Source organism: Otolemur garnettii, unplaced genomic scaffold (assembly GCF_000181295.1).
Source record: "Otolemur garnettii isolate 467f Iridium unplaced genomic scaffold, OtoGar3 scaffold00187, whole genome shotgun sequence".
Classification (NCBI taxonomy): Eukaryota; Metazoa; Chordata; class Mammalia; order Primates; family Galagidae; genus Otolemur; species Otolemur garnettii.
The window spans coordinates 2213331-2220088 of NW_003852582.1; the positions used below are offsets into that span (position 1 = coordinate 2213331).

The window sequence follows — 6758 nt, forward strand, 5'->3', positions numbered from 1 at the left end:
GCTATTTTTTTGTTGCAGTTTAGCTGGGGCTGGGTTTGAACCTGCCACCCTGGGTATATGGAGCTGGTGCCCCACTCACTGAGCCACAGTGCCGCCCGATTATAGAGCAATTAACACATCTTTGGCCCCACAAAGGTGCCTTAAATCTGAGAGGGAAAAATTCCTTTGGTTTAAATTCTAGGATATATTATCCTGAGCAAAACTCTGAGATAGGCACATAGCTACACCCACACAAAACGAAAGAATTTAGAAAGATACATTTCAGTATCATTTCAAGACCAAACCATAGAAACTCTTCAAGGTAAAGCTGGGAAACTAGTCCCCCTGAGCACAGCACCCTCAGATCAAAGCCACATTCCACACTCTGAAGGTGAATGACAGAGATCTGAATTTGGATAATGAGAGTATATTTGCATCTGAAATCTGTTAACTAGTAGAGGAATAAAGAATGTTTAACAAGACTACCAACTCCTTTTTTTTGGTTTCTGTAAAAAAGAAAAAAAAATGTTATGTATATGACCATGGAGATATAAATAAAATAAATATAAATATATACTTTCTTTCATGAAGTAAAAAGAATCCCATTGCACATCTCCATCTTAAACTCTAGCAGTTTACATTAGATAATCATAACCGCAGTCATATAATATTCATAATCATATCATCATACTCATTTTATGTAATCACAACTTAACTGCAATGCACATCTATGAGAAATATGAAATGTGTGCCTCGCTGGGGCACCATAATTCCACACGTATAAAAGATTACAAACAATACCCCAAAACTCACCTGAGGCCTTCAATGGCACTTAGCTTTCACATTCCTGCTCATTCATCTAAAACCCACAGGTCTCTCAGACCCCCTTCCAAGGGGGATCAGTGTGGCTCAGCCATTTTCCTAATAGACCTGGGGCTATAACCCCCCCCACCCCTACCCCAATCCTGACCCTTACTCCTTTCAACGTCCATAATTGCCAACACTGACACTCGATTCCTTACTTCTTCACCAGCTGTTTATTGTTCTGGATTCCCCAGGGCCCTAATCGCCTTTTGGTCCTTTGAGCAGGGAGGTGCAGCAATTTGCTGTCTCTCTTTCTCTGTTTTCAGTAACTCCTCAACTCCATGCAATTCAGACCACTGGCACACAGGTCCCCCTAGGACTTACGACTTACTGACCCAATTTTACAAGTTGATTTGCCTGCATTTCTCTCTCTTTTAATCTGTTGCACTGCAGGCAGAAGGAAGCATTTTAATGTTTCAATCTAGGCAAATAATGCTTTCAAAAGGATTGCTGGGTGAAAAATTATGTAAAAAATGATAATCCAAGTAATTGCTTCTGTAGCTAGTATTAAGGACTAAACCAGTTGAAAAAGTTTACTACTTCTCTGAAATCTCTTGTTTAAATAATGATTGCAAAGACTATCTTTGGACAAATGTGCTTTATGCTCTAAACTAAAGCAGATTAAAGATAAAAGAATAGAACCACATATTTTGATTATAATCCCCCAAATTTGCCACCACCAGACAGTGTCAGCCCTTGGATGCCAAGTGTTAAATGTGGACATGATTTTTAAATAAATACAAAGTTCTTTAATGTTTGTAATCATTAGAAAATTACAACCCCCGCAGGGCAGAAGTAATCCAGTCCATATTCTCCCACCCTTCCGTTTCCTCCTCCCCTCCCTTCCCTCAGACACTTTTGGTAATAATTGCTGGTTTACTGAGGTTTGTACTTCTTTAACAACGCTTCAGATTTCTAGGAGTGTACAAGTAACAGGCTTTCTACTAAAACTCTACTAAAATGGTGCAATTAAGAGAAGGAAATGACTACACTTCAAAATACACGCACAGTAATTGTTGTGTGCTTTAAAGATTAGTTACCTGGGACATATACTAAATCCCAACAATGCATTGGACATAACCACAAAATTCACTTGATGTGCATTTATAAACATATGTGTGATATGGAGAGTAAGCATGCAAACAATGAAACAACGACACTATAGCAAGGCACACACACATCTGCGGAAGTGTTTCATGCCTATCTGTTCTATTGTATCTGAAGGGGGAACACTTCCAGTAATTACATCATTTGTATATGCTTTCAAAATTAATATACAAGTCAGGTGCAATGGCACACACCTGTAGTCCCAGCTTCTTGGGAGACTAAGGTGGATCACCTGAGCCCAGGAGTCAGCCTGGGGAACAGACACTCATCTCTTTAAAAAAAAAAAAAAAAAACAAAGAAAGAAAAATACCCCAAACTCTTAAAATTAATAGACATTTTTAAAACTTTACAATAGGTCTAGGAACATGAAGGCAAACACTATGTATTATCCAGAAACACTGAATAATTCGAGAAAAGATGAAGACTGCTATTTGTCTAAAACTTTAGATGTTTATAACACTTAAAACACAGCAAATATGCATTGTCCTTTTCAAATTCTGAGATTGACCACTACCTCATGCTTATTAAACTGGAGTTGGGCCAGGGGGAATAAAATCTAAAATTAGTTCAATTACACTGGTAAAAAATTCAGTAACACAGAATGAGGATTATGATGTTATCAAACTCTTCAACTGAGTATTTCCCTTCTGAGAGACAAACACAGGAAAATAGCTCATATATTTCCTCTAAGACTCTATTGATTATAAATAAAATCATTAATTTATTAAGAGCTTTCCAAAGGGAAAAAGCATGGCTTACAGTAAATATAACCACTTAATACATAGAATTTCATAAACATGGTAACTTTCAATTTACAAATAGTACCTATATTTGTTTTTTGTGTTTGGGGTTTTTTGAGACAAACTCTCATTTTGTCACTCTCCGTAGAATGCCATGGCATCAGGGCCAGGCATGGTGGCTCATGCCTGTAATCCAAGCACTTGGGAGGCCAAGACAGGTAGAATGCATGAGCTCACAGGTTTGAGATCAGCCTGAGCCAGAGGAAGACTTTGTCTCTAAAAAATAGCCAGCCATTGTGGTGGGCGCCTATAGTCCCAGCTACTTGGGAGGCTGAGGCAAAAGGATCACTTGAACCCAAGAATTTGAGGTTGCTGTGAGCTAAGATGCCATAGCAATCTACCAAGGATGACTAAATGAGATTCTGTCTCAAAAAAAAAAAAAAAAAGAATGCCTGGCATCACAACTCACAAACACTTAGGTTCAAGTGATCCTCTTGCCTTAGCCTCACTAGTTGGTGGAACTACCAGTGCCCACCACAATGCCCAGTTATTTTTTTTTTAGAGACAGGGTCTTGCTCTTGCTCTTGCTCTGGTCTAAACTCCTGAGCTCAAGCAATCCACCTGCTTCACAAAGTGCTGGGATACAGGCATAAGCCACCTTGCCCAGGCCATAAAAATAGTATCTATATTTTTATAAATCTGCTGATGTGTGCTATTTTTAAGAGCAGTGAAATTAGACAGAAAAAAAATCAAATGCTCAATAAGAAATGGTTAAATGGAAACAATTTTATTTTGTTATTATTTTTTTTCAGCCAGAGTCTCACTCTGTCACCCTCAGTAGAGTGCCTTGGCATCATAGCTCACAGCAACCTCCAGCTCTTGAGCTTAGGCGATTCCCTTGCCTCAGCCTCCCAAGTAGCTGGGACTACAGGCACTTAACCACAATGCCTGGTTATTTTTTGTTGCGGTTTGGCCAGGGCCAGGTTTGAACCCACCACCCTCAGCATATGGGGCCAGCACCCTACTCACTGAGCCACAGGCACTGCCCCAATTTTATGCTTTTAATCGGTCTATATGATTAGGTAATAAAACCATACCAAATAATATAAACAGAACATACAATATTAGGTAAACATTTAATCACAGATATGTCAAAATTTACCTAAGTTCATCAAAATCAAAGAGGCTTAAAGATTAGAACACTGATTGCCTCCTGGAAAGAGAAACTGAGCAGCTGGTAGAAAAAAATGTTCATAGCATACCCTATGGTACTTTTCAAATCCTGAAACATATGAATGTATTAACTACTCAACACACCACCACAAAAAACAGAAATGGTCTTAGAAAGAATGGCAACTTTATAGAATAGGTCTCTCTCACACATTCTCCCATGATAATTTTATTTTGTTCTGTTTTGTTTAGCAGGCTCAGGCCAGGTTCAAACCTGTCCAACCCCTGGTGCATGGGGCTGGCACTCTAGCCACTGAGCTATGGGCACCCAGCCACCCCCATGATAAATTTGATAATTTACCAAAAAAAAATTTTTAATTGGTTGGCATTGGGTCTGTGGATACTAAACTTTTAAAAAGCTTATTTACCTATGTATGTATATGTGAACATCAACAAAACCTGAGCAAATATAGCCAGTAGTCTGAAATAACAGATAGCATGGTATATAAAAGTTATATTTAACCTTTAAATATAAATTGTATATATTTACAAATATATATTTTAAATGAGTTGGCATTAGTTATCTGTGGGTTCAAAACTTTTTATAAGTAGATATATCTTACCTATAGGAAGATATATATATATGTATGTACACACACACGCATACATGTACATATATTAAATATAATGGTTAGTGATCTACAGTAACAGATACCAAGATATGAAACAATTTAGGTTAAACCACAATACACAGCTACCGAGATTAATAGACACTGCCTAATTTGACATCTATTGTTTTTGGTACTAATGCTGATTCATATCTTTGGTGATTTTTTTCATTCATTAAATCACCAAAATTAGCTTCTAACCCTCTAATTGCTAAATTTCCCTCATCATATTTACTGTTTGTTTTTTTTTAAAGAGATATAAGCTCTGATATTAAAATATTTAAATGTTTTTATTTTTCAACATTAAGTTGTAATTTCTTTGTTCCAGAACTGAATTTAAAGATACATAAAAAGGGAACAAATCTCATTTTGAATGATGGTTACTCATATACAACAGAAATGGAAAGAATGTAAAAACTACCATTTAATCTTATATCACATAAATTTTTTATGAGAAAATAAACCAACTCAAGCTGACAGAGTTACTGGGAAAAAGATATAATAGACTGAGAGGATATACAAAGGATTAGGCTTGTTCCATCTTCTGCCCTCACAATCCTACCGCAGAAGCAAGGTCTACAAAGAGGATAGGGACTGGGCCCTGCTTATGCCAAGTCCTTTGTTTATTTCTTTCTTTCATCTGTTTGTTTCCTATAATTTGAAATAGTTTCCCTCCAGCTACAAATGACCAACCTAAGCTATCTGTTATAAAGTCTTCCCTTACAGAGACCTATGAAATCTAACTTCAATTTGTTTAAGCCACACCAGGTCGCTGAGCAGATACATAAAATATGTGCATTTAAAACAACCAGAGAAACCAATAAAAATCATATGGAATTAGTTATCAGTAGGACTGACTCAAGAGGAACTGGCACAGATAATGACTATCTTACACACCACCAATTGTTCCCAGACACTTCTGTAAGGGAAGAGGAAATGCTATGGTTCTTTCTAAAACAGTCTAGGATGGTGATAGTTTAAAAGGGATAAATTTCAATATACTCATTGCTGAATGATTGTATATCCCAAGATGTTATGACATAAAACCATACATCTTCCTAATTAGGGTAAAGGAAATGCTATGATCTGAATTGTCTCCCCAAAATTCATATGTTAGAATCTAATATCCAAAATAACAATATAGTGAGGCCTTTTGAAAAGTGATTTAAGTCATGAGGATTCTGACCTCATGAACAAGATTAGTGCCCTTAGAAAAGAAACTTAAGGGAGCTGTCTTCCATTATGTGAGGACATAGAAACACATGCCACCTTGGAAGCATAGAACAATCCCTCACCAGACACTCAACCTATTGCCACCTTGATCTTGGACTTCCCAGCCTCCAGAACTGTAAGCATCAATTTCTGTTTTCCATCAGTCCCCTAATCTAAGGTATTTTGTTTTAGCAGCCAGAATAGACTAAAACTGGAAGAGTTAAAATCCCTGACAAGCTGCTATTGACATAATGTATAAAGATTTTTAACTTGTGCGCACATGCATTTTTGTTTACATATGTCAATACAAAGCTGCGACAACACTAATTCCTGGGAATGGGAGGTGGAAAAGCTGTTTCTAAACAACTCTTAAGAGATATGTAAGCTTAGCTTGCCCAAGAAGACACAAATAGACTTTCTTCAGTATGGACTGCTCACTATGTATCTTGGCCCCCAGCACTAGTAAATGCTTCTTCCCCTTACAAATGGGCTTTCTGCTGCACCTGTATGAAGGCAGGGCATATACATGTAAAAGCTGAAGGGAAGAAGCATGAGAGAGTGGGAAGAGTCAGTCTACATTTGGAAGGTTGTACCCAGACTGTCATAAACTTTGCATTGATCATAACCATTCCATTCCTTGGTTTGTTACCATGAAAATAGCATGATCCCAACCGCTCCCCTAAATACCTCCCAAAACTCTTGCGCACTAATAAGAGACTTACAGACTGAAAGCAAGATGGAAGGAAGGGAGATGTTCTCCAGACAGTATATTTATATGTTGCAGAAACTCACTTGCAACATAATGGGATTATATTAGTCCTCTGCTGAGCAATAAATAAAATTTGAGTTTTAGGACTTTGATGCATTCAGAAGTAAACACTTTGCAAGAAGCAATGTGGTTAGCCAGGTAAGCAGTAAACTGACCTCTGAATTGATTAACAATAAAAAAAAAATAGCCAGGTGTTATGGTGGGTGCCTGTAGCCCCAGCTACTCAGGAGGCTGAGAGAGAGAGAGGCC

The 6758-nt window shown here is 37.6% G+C and overlaps 1 protein-coding gene across 2 annotated transcripts in view; it reads right to left on the reverse strand.

Moving 5' to 3' along the window:
• SLC25A12 (solute carrier family 25 member 12) overlaps nt 1-6758 on the reverse strand; it is a 91681-nt gene that overhangs the window by 10334 nt on the left and 74589 nt on the right. The gene's annotated exons all lie outside the window — the stretch shown is intronic.